The following is a 15,891-nucleotide window of genomic DNA, read 5'->3' on the forward strand; positions in this document are numbered from 1 at the left end:
CAGCCACTGTATGGTTTTGAAATTAAGTTGATGTAATTTTAATAAGTGTTTTTATTGGAACAGTATATTGTTATACAGTTGGAGGCAGATAATCAGTTAAGAGAAAGGGGGGCTTCGAGTTGTGAGTTGTTTAATATTCACTTTTAGAGTTAAGGAATAAATTGATATTACTTTCTTTAAATAGTGGAATTTGTGGTGTTCTCTGTCACTCATACTTTAACAAATTACGAGGTGAGGTGAGCTTTCCTTGGTTTAATTAGCAGAAGGGGTTACCGCCGTGTTGTAACAGTTTGGGGGTTTGGGTCGGGGATTTGGACAGGCTTAGACAAATCCAGTCTGACATATGGACAGATTGAAATAGATTTGGGGTATGAAAGATCCCTGCAAATTTAAACACTTGCCAATTAGTGTCCTAGATCTTTAAATAAAACATAGGTGAGACAATTTGTTTAATTTCAGTTACTTGTGGTTGATTAAATTAAAAGTTAAAGAATTGGATCTTAAAATTGCTAAAGAGGTTCTGGAGTTTGAAGATGATTCCCAAATTTGCAAAGAAAGTTTAGAGAGACAGAAGAAGGCCATACTTTAGAATTAGCAAATAGGTTAGAATTGGGTCTAACCAGGGATAGAAGTAAAGTTGAAATTGTAAGGGATTTAGTCAAACGCTTGTGTGTCAGAGAAGCAGGCAAGTGCAGTAGAGTTAGAAAAACTTAAATTACAAATGAGGCAAATGCAATTAGAGGATAAAGAAAAAGGAAGAAGAGCAGTGAGAGAAGAGAGAAAGAAAAAGAAAAAAGAGAAAGGGAGAGAGAATTTGAACTTTAGAAGTTGCAAATTAGTCAGGAAAGTCAAGTTAACAGGATGGAGATGAAGAGCGATGGTATTGATATATACAAATATGTTAACATATTGCAGCATTTTGATGAGAAAAATGTTGAAGCCTTCTTTATTTCACTAGAAAAGATTGGCTAGGCAGATGAAGTCATCATAGAACTTGTGGGTAATGCTAGTTCAAACTAAGCTGGTAGGCAGAGCCAGTGAGGTATTTGCAGCGCTGTCAGATGAGGGATCAAGAGATTATGAAGATGTCAAGCAAGCTATTTTGGGTGCTTATGAATTGGTACCAGAAGCATATAGACAGCAGTTTAGGAACATAAAGAAGGAACCAGGTCCGACTTATGTTGAGTTTAAAAGAATTAAACATAGTAATTTTGATAACTGCGTGCAGGCCTTAAAAATAGATAAGACCTATGAGGCTGTAAGAGAGATTACTCTGCTGGAGGAGTTTAAAAATGCACTTCCAGAGATGATAAGAATTTGTGAATGAACAAAATTGAAGAAGTGAGAAGAGCAGCAGAGATGGCAGATGAATATGCGTTGGTGCATAAGGTGAAGTTTAGCTTCAGGCAAGAATTTCATCCTGTAAGGGATAGAAATTGGGAGAAGGGGAGGTCCTACACTACAAAACAAAGAGTAGAACACTCTGGTAATTGTTTACCACAGGATAACAAGCTCAAGAGGGTGGAAAAGAGGTGAAAGGCCTCCAGTGTTTTCATTGTAATGGAGTGGGACACAGAAAATTACTGTGCCAGTAGTTTAAGAAAGGCACTGGGAAAAGGTGTTTTCATTGCCAGAAGGTGGTACATGTAAAATCACCATGCTGGTCGTTAAAGAAAGGTGCTGTGGTAAAAGATGTGGTAAAAGAGGTAAGCCAGTGGTATTAGTGAAAGTAGTAAAGGAAACCCCAAGAAAATTCGAAGAGCTGCAGGTGAGTGCACAGCTTAGGCAGGGGCTGGGTATGGAGTTATTGCCTGATCTCTAAAAACAATTTGCCTCTGTGGGTAAAGTTTACTCAGAAAGAACAGGGGGAGCCAGGAAAGAAGTTATAATTTTGAGAGATACAGGATCTTATTAGTCTGTAATAGTAAGAGATGAACATATTTGCACTCTTTCTGATCTGTTACCCAAGAGAGTGGTAATTTGTGGGTTAGTTGGACAGATATTTAGTGTTTCCCTATGTTAGATCAAGTTGGAGTGCCAACTCAAGACTGGGGAAGTAACAGTCGGAGTGATTGACAGTCACTTACAGGAATCCAGTTTGTTTTTGGGAATGATTTAGCAGGATCCAAGGTGGGAGTGATGCCTTTGTTGTGGAGAAGTCAAAGGAAGACCAAGAAACTGAGGAGTTAAAAGAAAACTACCCAGAATCTTTCCAGACCATGTGGTAACAAGATCCCATTATCATGAGTCACAGCATGAAACAAAAACTAAAGAGAAACATGAAGGAGTTGAGGTTCAGTTAGTGGATACTAACTTGATGTAATAGTGCAGGAAAAAGCCTGAACAGGCAAAGAGTCAGACAGAAGTGTTTAGTCCTGAAAGGCTAATTGACTTGCAACAGAAAGACAAGACAATAAAAGATATACACATACTCAGAAAAGGAGTCAGAATATATTCCTGTGGATTATTATCTTAAAGATAGAATCCTAAAACGAAAATGGAGACCACAGCAGGTTAGTGCAAAGGAGAAATAGGTGGAAGTGCACCAGATTGTGTTGCCAGAGGCATACAGACAGGAAGTGTTACGGGTAGCATGGTAACTACCTGTAGGAGGGCACCTAGGTGTAAGGAAGACTCAGACTCGGGTACAAAAACATTTTGATTGACTTTGACTGCACAAGGATGTAGTTAAACCTTGCTGACCATGTCATACATGCCAAATGGTAGGTAAGCTACAGGCAGTAGCAATGCCTACATTTGTTGCCAATTCCTACATTTGAAGAACCTTTCATGTGGGTTATGATTGATTATATAGGTCCCCTCCCTAGAAGTGGGAACCAGTACTTGCTAACCATAATGGATATGTCTATCAGATTTTCAAAGGCAATTCCATTACAGAGTATTAAGGCAAAAAGGGTAGTAGAGCAGTTAGTAGCTTTCTTTCACGCGGTATGGGCTATCCAGAGAGATTCAGTCAGACCAAGGGTCTAATTTTATGGCTAGGCTGTTTTAAGGAAGTCATGGATAGGCTTACAGTACTTTAAGTCAAGTCCGTACCATCCTGAATCTAAGGGAGCTTTGGAAAGGTGGTATCAGACAGTATGTTAAGAGCATACTGTCAGGATTGCCTGAATGATTGGGATAAAGGCATCCCATTTGTGTTGTTTGCCATTAGAGATGCCCCAAATGAATCTAGTCAGTTTACTCCCTTTGAGTTAATATTCAGACATGAAGTGAGAAGGTCTTTGAAATTAATTAAAGAGAAATTGACAGGACCGAAGTCCAAGATTCTCACATTTGGATTATGTATCTGAGGTGAGGGAGCGATTAAATGGGGTAGACATGTTAGCCAAACAGCACCTGAAGAGGTCACAGCATAGAATGAAGCAGGTGGCAGATAAAAACTCTGAAATTCAGATATTTTCATGTGAGGATGACATGCTAATATTGTTGCCAGTGGTAGGAGATCCCTTCAAAACCAAGTTTAGTGGTGCCTATCCAATTAAGAAAAAGTTGTCAAGTAAACTACCTAGTAAAGATGTTGGATAGAAAAACACTATATTGGGTATGTCATGTGAATATGTTGAAACCTTATAATAGAAACAGGGAACTGGAGAAACAGGTATTAGTTACTGCCCCGCAGAGCGGGGAATCAAGTCCAGATGTGAAGTTTGTTGTACCTCAAAATACATTAAACAATGAGGATGTCCTTGAGAGGATAGGTTAGTGAACTAGCTGTCTTAGGAGCAAAGAACCAAGTTGAAAGGTTTGTTGCAGCAGTATGAGGACTTATGCAGGAATAAGATGGGGAAGACTAATACTATTGTGCATGAGGTGGAAGTAGGGAATGCTGTTCCGATAAAACAACACCTCTACAAACTTAATCCTTTCAAAGCCACACAGGTCCAGAAAGAAGTGGATGCGATGTTCAATGACTATATCATCTAACTCAATCAAGGTGAGTGGAGTTCACTGATCGTGTTAGTTCCCAAACCTGATGGGACTCGATGATTTTGTGTGGACTATCGGAAGGTCAACACTGTAACAAAATTGCACTCGTACCCAATACCCAGATTGGCGCACTGTATAGAGGAAGTTGGACATACTGTATGGTTATTGGCACGTACCTTTATCAGAGAAAGTAAAAGAAATTTCTGGGTTTGTAACCCCAAATGGGCTATATCAACTTAATGTGCTGCCTTTTGGAATGAAGAACGTACTAGTCACATTCATGAACAGAGTTGTGGCTAGGTTAACAAATAATGCAGTTTATCTGATGATGTAGTGATCTTTAGTGAGTCATGGAAAGATCACCTGGTACAGTTGGCAGAGCTCTTTGAATGACTACAAGAAGCAAAACTGGTAATAAAGTTAAAGGATACAGATTTTGTGAAGGCAGAGGTGATGTTCTTGGGACATAACATCAGTCATGGAAGGTTGACCTCAAGGAACGCCAAAACAAAGCCAATCGAGGAATTTCCATGACCAACCTCAGAGGAAGAGGTGCTTCGCTTTTTGGGACTAAGCGGATTCTACCGGAAGTTTGTTCTAAATATCAGCAACATGGTGGTATCGCTAATGGATTTGCTGAAGAAGAACACAAAATGTCATTGGTCATAAAAATGACCGGGGGCATTTGAGAATTTAAAAGCAGTATTAACCACAGCACCAGTTTTAGCTACATCAAACTTTTTGAAACCTTTCAAAGTTGCAATTGATGCTAGCGATATAAGAGTTGGAGCTAGACTGCTATAGGAAGATGATAATGGAATTGAACGGCCAATTGGCTACTTTACAAAGAAACTGAACATCCACCAGAGAAAATACCATCAGAAAGGAATGATTGAGTTTGGTACTGAACTTAGAACATTTTAATGTTTATGTGACAAACAATGTGTCAGAGACAGTTGTATACATGGACCCAGTTGTGTACATGGATCCTCTTACATTCTTGGAATGATTTAAAGACAAAAATGAGACTATTTCATTGGAGTCTTGTGTTACACACTGTTAATGTACAAATTGTACATGTGTGATAGCAGATATGTTATTGCGGATTTAATGGATACAGTATAGACAAGATTGAACAGATTCTAATGTTATTAATTTCTGCAATTTAATATATATATGAATTTAGATTAATGTCCTATATACATTTCATTGTAATGGAATTAAGAATTAGGAAAAAATATGAAGCCATCTTTTCATTATGATGGTTCATTTTTTTTTCTTAAGGAGAAAGTTGTGAAGCTGAAGGCATGTACTGCATCTTTAAGAGAGTGAAAGCAGTGTTACACTGAGCGCTTACGAGCATCTATTATATACTAACTAAAAGTCTCAAAGTATACTGGAAAATTGAAATAGATCAGAGTTGGCTGCTGTTTTGACAACAATTCGAATCTAACCAATCAAATTATGCCCCAGGATACTATAATTCAATTGAGTTTGAATTTACTGTTTTGCCAACATCGAACCAATGACATGATCTGATGTTGAGGGGATAAAAAAAGACAGGGATTTTGAAAGTCAGACATAGTAACTGCCATCGCGACAGACCCAAACATTCTTATATGAAAAGCTACCTTTTCATATAAAAAAAACCTCGCAGTTAAAGAAAGAAGACAACCCAAGGAAATCTTCGATTGGAAGAGGAGAGACACTGACGATGACGGCTGTTGTAAGGTTTTGAAATTATGGTGGTGTAATTTTAGTAAGTGTTTTATTTTAACCCCCACAATACTGCCTAAGTGTGGTAGTACTTATATTTTCCCCAGTACCCATGTTGTGCATGTGCAGGTGTAAGGCACAGTGATAGACAACAGGTGTGCAAATCTTTATTCAATTAGCAATTGCTTTTATAGGAGCATATATATCTTGTTATAGAGTTGGAGGCAAATAATAAGCAGTTGAGAGAAAGGGGGGCTTAGAGTTGTGAATAGTTGTTTAATGTTCCCTTTTAGAGTTAAAGGACTAAAATGATATTATTTTCTTTAAATAGTGAAATTTGGGAGTTCTCTGTCACTCATACTTTTAACAGATTACGAGGCAAGGTGAGCTTTTCTGGGCGTTTTGTTTAATTAACAGAAGGGTTCACTGCCGTGTCATAATAGTTGGTACTTGCATCCATTAACATTGGAGCAAGAGAAAATTCAGATGAACTGTTAGGTATTCATATGATGACATTTCAGGGCCTAAATGTTTATCCATGATATATATGAAGACTGTTATACAGAGGAACCTCAATTATCTGGCACTCCATTATCTGAATTTCAGATTATCCGGCAAGATCTCAAGGTCCCGATGCTTGGTTAAACTGTGTTATCCAGCACTTGATTATCCGAACATTTGATTATCCAACAAGATACTCCTCGCCCATGTCGTTTGGATAATCTAGTTTCTTCTGTATGTTCTTTCATGATTTGTGAAAGCAAGTAATGATTTAATCTTTGAATATCGTTGTATGTTACAAATATTGAATGTCCATGGATTTTTTGATGTTCCTTTAATTATTGATTTTCTATTATGTATTTGTTTTGAATAATGAACACACATATTCTCCTTTAAGGACAGATGATCAGTAGTCATGTAGTATATACAATCGATCTTAATGTTAATGAATGCTAACCTGACGAGTAGTCCATCTGGTGACAGAGAGTTAGACAAGTTAAAATCTCCCCTTTTTCCTTTTATTTCAACCTCCCCAAAGCATTCGGTCACTCACATACAATCACAAAGATTTTGCAAATTAAAGAAAATGGAAAAATTGGTTCAAATGACTGGTGAATGTTTGAGGGTGAAATGCTGAAGTCCAAGATGAGAAAGATAAACTTAATAATAATTAGAAGGTGTGAGAGCTGGTTATAGTTGGTTTGATATATAGACTAAAAGATATGGTAATAAATGAATAGTGGAAAACAAAATTTAAAATGATGAATGAAATATGTATTCCATTAATAAAACAAAGTAAACCAGTTGCTGTGATTTATGTAATTTCTAAAGAGAATTTGATGAAGTACTACACAAAAGGCAGATAAGCAACATAAGAACTTATGGAGTTGGGATAAGATATTAACTTGGATGGAGAATTGGTTAATTATCAGGAAGTGTAGAGTCATCATTTACTGCAAGAGGCTGAGACTAGAAGAATATGGATGTCTCACTCCAATTGTAGAAGACTTAGGTGAGATTACACCTGTTGTACTGTGTGCAGTTTTGATCGCCATACTAAAGGGATCTACTTACCTTAAGCAGACCAGACAGGTTTCCTTAAATGAGAGAGTCATTCTATTGGGATTGGCTGAGTGAATTTGACCTGTAATCTCTGAAGTTTAGAAGAATGAGGGTTAGTACCACTGAAACATAAACGTGCATGATTCTGAAGAGCTTGACAGGGTGGATAGTGTGAGCATGTTCCTCCTTGCTGGGCTTCAGGAATATGCTTCAGAAAGGACTAGAGTCATAGAGATGTACAGCATGGAAACAAACCCTTCGGTCCAATCTGCCCATGCCGACCAGATATTCCAACCCAATCTAGTCCCACCTGTCAGCACCCGGCCGATATCCCTCCAAACCCTTCCTATTCATATATCCATCCAAATGCCTCTTAAATGTTGCAATTGTACCAGCCTCCACCACATCCTCTAGCAGCTCATTCCATACACATGCCACGCTCTTCATGAAAAAGTTGCCCCTTAGGTCCCTTTTATATGTTTCCCCTCTCACCCTAAACCTATGCCCTCTAGTTCTGGACTCCCCGACCCCAGGGAAAAGACTTTGTCTATTTATCCTATCCATGCCCCTCATAATTTTGTAAACCTCTATAAGGTCACCCCTCAGTCTCCGACGCTCTATGGTTCACTATCCTATCTACCTGCAACTCCACTTTCAAGGAGTATGAACCTGCACTCCAAGGTCTCTTTGTTCAGCAACACTCCCTAGGACCTTACCATTAAGTGTATAAGTCCTGCCTAGATTTGCTTTCCCAAAATGCAGCACCTCACATTTATCTGAATTAAACTCCATCTGCCACTTCTCAGACCATTGGCCCATCTGGCCCAGATCCTGTTGTAATCTGAGGCAACCCTCTTCTCTGTCCACTACACCTCCAATTTTGGTGTCACCTGCAAACTTACTAACTGTACCTCTTATGCTCACATCCAAATCATTTATGTAAATGACAAAAAGTAGAGGACCCAGTACCGATCCTTGTGGCACTCCACTGGTCACAGGCCTCCAGTCTGAAAAACAACCCTCCACCACCACCCTCTGTCTTCTCCCTTTGAGCCAGTTCTGTATCCAAATGGCTAGTTCTCCCTCTAATCCATGAGATCAAACCTTGCTAATCAGTCTACCATAGGGAACCTTGTCGAACACCTTACTGAAGTCCATATAGATCACATCTACTGCTCTGCCCTCATCAATCTTCTTTGTTATTTCTTCAAAAAACTCAGTCACGTTTATGCGACATGATTTCCCTCGCACAAAGCTATGTTGACTATCCCGAATCAGTCCTTGCCTTTCCAAATAAATGTACATCCTGTCCCTCAGGATTTCCTCCAACAACTTGCCCACCACTGAGGTCAGGCTCACCAGTCTATAGTTCCCTGGCTTGTCTTTACCACCCTTCTTGAACAGTGGCACCACGTTTGACAACCTCCAGTCTTCCGACACCTCACCTGTGACTATCGATGATACAAATATCTCAGCAAGAGGCCCAGCAATCACTTCTCTAGCTTCCCACAGCGTTCTCAGGTACACCTGATCAGGTCCTGGGGATTTATCCACCTCTAACCATTTCAAGACATCCAGCACTTCCTCCTCTGTAATCTGGACATTTTGCAAGATGTCACCATCTATTTCCCCACATTCTCTATCTTCCATGTTCTTTTCCTCAGTAAATACTGATGCCCTATTCTCTCCCTAGTTACCCTTTTGCCCTGAATATATTTGTAAAAACCCTTTGGATTCTCCTTAATTCTATTTGCCAAAGCTATCTCATGTCCCCTTTTTGCCCTCCTGATTTCCCTCTTGAGTATACTCCTACTTGCTTTATACTCTTCTAAGGATTCACTCGATCTACCCTGTCTATACCTGAGATATGATTCCTTCTTTTTCTGAACCAAACCCTCAATTTCATTAGTCATCCAGCATTCCCTATACCTACTAGCCTTCCCTTTCACCCTGACAGGAATATACTTTCTCTGGATTCTTGTTATCTCATTTCTGAAGGCTTCCCATTTTCCAACTGTCCCTTTACCTGTGAACATCTGCCTCCAATCAGCTTTCGAAAGTTCTTGCCTAATACCGTCAAAATTTTCCTTTCTCCAATTTAGAACTTCAACTTTTAGATCTGGTCTATCCTTTTCCATCACTATTTTAAAACTAATAGAATTATGGTCGCTGGCCCCAAAGTGCTCCCCCACTGACACCTCAGTCACCTGCCCTGCCTTATTTCCCAAGGGTAGGTCAAGGTTTGCACCTTCTCTAGGAGGTACATCCACATACTGAATCAGAAAATTGTCTTGTACACACTTAAGAAATTCCTCTCCACCTAAACCTTTAACACTATGGCAGTCCCAGTCGATGTTTGGAAAGTTAAAATCCCCTACCATAACTACTCTATTATTCTTACAGATAGCTGAGATCTCCTTTGTTTGTTTCTCAATTTCCCTCTATTGGGGGGTCTATAATACAATCCCAATAAGGTGATCATCCCTTTCTTATTTCTCAGTTCCACCCAAATAACTTCCCTGAATGTTTGCCGGGAATATCCTCCCTCAGCACAGCTGTAATGCTATCCCTTATCAAAAATGTTACTCCCCCTCCTCTCCTGCCTCCCTTTCTATCCCTCCTGTAGCATTTGTATCCTGGAACATGAAGCTGCCAGTCCTGAGCCATGTTTCTGTAATTGCTATGATATCCTAGTCTCATGTTCCTAACCATGCCCTGAGCTCATCTGCCTTCCCTGTTATGCCCCTTGCATTGAAATAAATGCAGTTTAATTTATTAGTCCTACCTTGTCCCTACCTGCCCTGACTGTTTGACTCACTTCTGTTCTCAACTGTATCTGTCTCAGATCGATCTCTTTCCTCACTATCTCCCTGGGTCCCACCTTACTAGTTTAAATACCTCCCAAACAGTTCTAGCAAATTTCCCTGCCAGTATTTTAGTCCCCTTCTAATTTAGGTGCAATCCATCCTTCTTGTACAGGTCACTTTGACCCCAAATGAGATTCCAATTATCAAAAAATGTGAATCCTTCTCCCATACACCAGCTCCTCAGCCATGCATTCATCTGCTCTATCCTCCTATTCCTGCCCTCACTAGCTCGTAGCACTGGGAGTAATCCAGATATTACTACCCTTGAGGACCTCCTTAAATTTCTGCCTAACTCTCTGTAATCTCCCTTCAGAGTCTCAACCTTTTTCCTTCCTATGTCATTGGTTCCAATGTGGACAATGACCTCCTGCGTGAGAACATTCTGCACCCTCTCTGAGACATCCTCGATTCTGGCACCAGGGAAACAACACACCATTTTGCTTTTTCTCTGCTGGCCACAGAAACGTCTGTCTGTACCTTGGACTACAGAATCCCCTGACACAATTGGTCTCTTGGAAGCCGACGTACCCCTCATTGCATTAGAGCCAGTCTCAATACCAGAAACTTGGCTGTTCGTGCTACGTTCCCCTGAGAATCCATCACCCCCTATATTTTCCAAAACAGCATACCTGTTTGAAATGGGTATATCCACAAAAGGCTCCTGCACTAGCTGCCTACCTCTCTTACCCTTCCTATATGACTGTATCTGAGACTTTCTCCCCTTTCTATAACTGCCATCCATCACATACTGTTGCTGTTGCAAATTCCTCATCGCTTCTCTCTGTCTCTTCAACCAATCCACTCGATCTGATAAGATTCGCATCCAACAGCATTTATGGCAGATATAATCCGCAGTAACCCTTAAACTCTCTTTAAACTCCCACATCTGACAAGAAGTACATATCACTGCAAAGGCCATTTTTGCTCCTTCACTGTCTACAGACCCAAAAAATAACACCATCTTATTCCTCTACATACACTGCCCCAGGTTAAATTAATAGCTATGGCTTATATTTTAAGTTTAATCAAGAGACTTATCTCCAAAAACATATAGTCAAGAAATAACCCACTGTACCCACTAATACAGCCTTTCTCTTGGACAGACTTAAAACAACAATTAACTCATACTTCAGTCTGAGATGAGAAATTTTTTCACTCATAGGGTTGTGAACTTTTCAAATTCTCTATTCTAGGAAGTTATGGATAAAACATTCTTGAACATATTTAAGGCCTGGATAGATTATTGATCTCTCAGGGAATCAAGCAATGGGGATAATGCTAAGAAGCAGAGCTGAGGTGGAAGATGAACTATGTTCATATTAACAGCAGAGAAAGTTCAATGGGACTTTGAGCTTTTATTTATGATGATTTATATGAAAGAAGATCTACTGCCAAGCAAAATATTATTTGTTTCTATATAACTTGTAACATAACCAGGTGACTTGAGTGAAGAAATTAATTTCTCCTGCACTTAAATATATATGCATGTTAAAACATGCCATGATCACTATACTTCCTTTCACTCATAATTTGTTTTTCTCTGTTTATACAAATCACATTCATAAGTATAGAGTTACTCTGACTCACAAATATTTGCTTCAATATGTTTGCCTGAAAATTAGGAGTTCACTAAGCATGAACCATTTTGTTCCTATAATTAGAGGCCATTTCAGACAATTTGGAACCAGTATAGGTTAAAAATAATCTTGCCTAAATAGTAAAGTGCTCACACCACTCTAAATCTCTGGGTTGAGTAATTGGCATCATTATTCATAACACTAGTTGCTGACTCAAACCTGTATAAATTTGTGGTCACCATAGATCTTCAAAAATTGAATAAGAAACTCATGACAAAGATCGGAAGGCATGGAGTGAGACAACAGTAAGACCATAAAATGCAGTGTAGAAGTTAAAGGAGGTTTTTATCAGAGCAACCAAAAGTGAGAAAGTATTCCAATACTCTTCGTGTTTGGTCTCCCCCATTTGAACTTCTACAAACCTTCCACCTACCTGAGACATGGCGGAAGTGATATCATGGAAAGCCAGCAGCAAAAACTGAATGTGTTCTCAGGGGAGCAAGTCCCCAGAGAGAGCCTCAGCAGCAGGTTAACATGTGGATTTGCTTTCTGTTAAGCAGATAAAAATTGCAAGCAGTACAGCCTTTACCTTAAAATGTTTAAAGTTTGTAAATTAATCAGAACATTTAGAAGAAATGAAATGATGCTGAGTATTATACATATATATATATATATAAAACAAAGTCAAATGTTACCAAAAAGCCACCCACAACTACCTGCAGTGAACACAAAACTTTTATTAGCACCTTGTATCAAGAGGCCTTACAGTCCAGTATCTCATGTAATGTTTGTCAATTATATTGGAACTATGGCAGACCAGGCACTCAACATCTTTGTGATAGGTTATATAAGAGTACACATAAATGTTTAGTTATGTTTACTGCACAAGTACCAAATATTCATATTATATTGAGCTGTCTTACATAAGTATCTATGTGCAGGAAAGCAGACGTTATGCATCTCCAATTCCACCACTGGAGGCTATGCATTCTCCTGTCTAAGTGTTATTCTTAACTTCATTTCTAAATCTCGCTGCCTCTCCACTTTTCTTTTCAGGCGCTCTTGAATTGTCATCAGTCCTAATATTTCCTTTTGTGTGTGGTGTGTGACATATTTCTGGGGAGTGCCCTAGAAATCAAGCCCCATTATTTTGAGAGTTGTCACAAAAGTTAAAGATTTTATAAAAGGATGCCAAATTCTTTACTTGTTTTAGAGCCAGGTTGATAGAAAAATGGACCTTAGTAAGAATGACTATTTATTACAAATAATTAGATTCTAGTTACAGATAAACTTTCTGAACTGTCAACATATAACTCTATTAGTTAAAATAGTAGCGTCCTTATAAAATCCCTCCTACACACATACAGGTAGGCACAGGATCTTTACAATGTGAGTGATATGAGCAGAGGGAAAGACTGGGAAGGCAGTTCAATGGTTCCTGTTCACAACATTCACTGACATGATACCTTTGGCTTGACAGGACTTGCTGCTTCTTGATCTTTCTTCTCCAGATGCTTTCACTTGCTTGCAAGAAGCAGAATGATTAACAACACTGAATTATTAGTTTAAAAAAACCCACATCTTACGACAACTATTGAGGGAATCAAATTGGCATACTCCCCAGCTTGAGGTGTTTCTTTTTAACTGCAGAGAAAGGACAGCTACTTCCTCTGCGTGATCTGATGGTTTCTGACCAAACATTCACACCCATGAACTGTCGAGCTGTGTGAGAGCCAATCGCATAGTTGTTGGAAGGCGGAAGATGTTTGTCATTGACAACTGGTCATGACTCCACAGAGTCATCAAGCTGGCACATCAAACTTTGTATGCACCCTGCAAACAACCCGCACTCCACTCCCCACTTCAGTTCATCTGTGGTAACCACACCCACTGTTTGAACAATGAGCAGTGTTAACCTCATTTACTATGAATGTCTTGGAGTCCCTACAGTGCAGAAAGAGGCTATTTGGCCCATCGACTCTGCACCAATCCTTCAAAGAGTGTCCTACCTGGACCCAATCACATCTCCCCCACCACCCTATCTCCATAGCATGGCTAATCCACCTAACTTGCACACCTATGGATCGTGGGTGGAAACTGGAGCCTCCAATGGAAACCCATGCAGACACAGGAAGAATGTGCAAATTTCACATGTCAAATAACTTGCTTTTAAAAAGTGCAGTAATCCTTTCAACAATCCTTGATTTTTGAAACAGCCCTTTTTCCATTTCAGTCAACAATCAAAAATATTAAAAATCCAAAAGTTTAAAATTGTCAAATATTGTTTGATTATACACCTGTATGTGCCTTGAGACAGTTAGTGCACAAAAGGTACTATATATTGACAAGCTGCTGTTGATGTTATTAATGATCCAAACTCAGAAATTGGAGTTACACATCTGAAAATCCATTCACACTAGCATTTGGATGCATCTCATGACAGGGAACTATTCCTGCATTGGAATATGTTGGCCCAAGGTCTACCTAAAATTGGAACTTGCATCTTACTGCCATTAGGCATCCCAGGACAGCTTATCATTGAAGAGTTGGGGTTATTCTAGGATGCAGCAGCAGCCCACAGGTAAGGTCTTAAACTAGCAGAGGAGGGGTTTGTGTGGGAAGTGGGGTAGGTTTGTGTGAATCAGGGGAAGATGATAAGGCAATTAGGAATAAAGTCACGGTACAGTTATTTATCCAGAGGGCAGGTGTAGTGGCTAGTACAGCTCATACATGGTTTTAAAATGGGGCTAGGAAGTGGAATCATGCATCATCTGGCACTTCATTCAGGTAAGGTTGATAAAATCTTATCATTTTGAGGTGGTCTGCAGTTGTTACTTTAAAGACTAATTCATTCTACATGAAAAGCTAGTTTTCTTGAAAAGAATTGACTTGCCATTGGTTACAATCAGGAAAATCCTGTTTGCACAGTGCACCTAAATCAAGCTTATTTGCATAGATAAAGTGCTTAACCCCTGGTCACAGACATTTCCTTGCTCATACCAGTATGATGGATGACAAGTATTCCATTTACCTTGAATGTAGCTGCAACAACTCTCAAGCTGCTTAACATCATCCAGTTCACAGCATGATGATTGATCGACATTTCATCCGTCAACTTAAGCATTCGCTCTCTCTGCCTCAAATACATTAGAATGGCACGGTGGCTCAGTGGCTAGCACTGCTGCCTCACAGTACCAGGGTCCCAGGTTTGATTCTGGCCTTGGGCGACTGTCTGTGTGGAGTTTGCCCCTTCTCCCTGTATCTGCATGGGTTTCCTCTGGGTGCTCTGGTTTCCTCCCACAATCCAAAGATGTGCAGGTCAGGTGAATTGGCCATGCTATAATTGCCCGTAGTGTTAGGTGCATTAGTCCGAGGAAAAGGAGTCTGGGTGGGTCAATCTTTGGAGGATTGGTGTGGACCTGTTGGGCTGAAAGGCCTGTTTCCATACTGTAGGGAAACTAGTCTAATCATTGCAGCAGTAGATATATGAACTAGTAAATCTATTGCAGCACTGCAGTAACCAAGTCTCCTTGGACAGCACTTCCTAAAACCTTCTTGAACATGTTCCTTACTTTCTGTCTGATGGAGCCTTTCCTGATTATAAGAACATTGGAAAACTAAATCAATACATCGACTGGCTCATTAGCTACCTCATTTAAGACCCTGGGATGAAGTTTATCAGGACCCAGAGACTTATCTGTCTGAAATTCCATCATTTTGCTCAGTAAGGTAAGATAAAGTTGCCAGAGGACTATAGAGATGCTCTTTCATGAGAGAGAGGAAACTGGTGGTGGTTTAACCTGAGGGTCACCACACCATAGTGAGACCAGAACCTTGAAGTGAAAACCGAGTTGTTATAATATACCACACCGCCATTCTGTAGGCTTCAACAATGTTCAGTTAGCAGGACAAATCACAAAACACTTCTACTAATTCAACAGTATTCTGTAGAAATTAGTCAACAACTTAAAATGTTGATGATAACAGCATTGGCAGTCCTTCCTGCTGTTAGTTTATATTCTGCAATGAGAGGTTAAATGGGAATGTTGATGTTGAAATTAACACTGCTGAAATCCAATCAACATTATGCACAGGTTGATATCACAACTAACCTTGTCCATGTCCTTCTATTGTACAGGAGAAAGTGAGGTCTGCAGATGCTGGAGATCAGAGATGGAAATGTGTTGCTGGAAAAGCGCAGCAGGTCAGGCAGCATC

The 15,891-nt window shown here is 39.7% G+C and overlaps 1 protein-coding gene across 1 annotated transcript in view; it reads left to right on the top strand.

Moving 5' to 3' along the window:
* Nucleotides 1–6,972, top strand: part of batf3 (basic leucine zipper transcription factor, ATF-like 3) — a 33,655-nt gene extending 26,683 nt beyond the window's left edge. Inside the window, exon 4 of the transcript XR_006312521.1 lies at nt 6,274–6,972. The gene's annotated coding sequence lies outside the window, so the exon portion shown is untranslated. The remainder of the gene's footprint in view (nt 1–6,273) is intronic.
* The last annotated feature ends 8,919 nt before the right edge of the window (nt 6,973–15,891 follow it).

The sequence above is a fragment of the Chiloscyllium plagiosum genome, chromosome 9 (genome assembly GCF_004010195.1).
Source record: "Chiloscyllium plagiosum isolate BGI_BamShark_2017 chromosome 9, ASM401019v2, whole genome shotgun sequence".
Lineage (NCBI taxonomy): Eukaryota > Metazoa > Chordata > Chondrichthyes > Orectolobiformes > Hemiscylliidae > Chiloscyllium > Chiloscyllium plagiosum.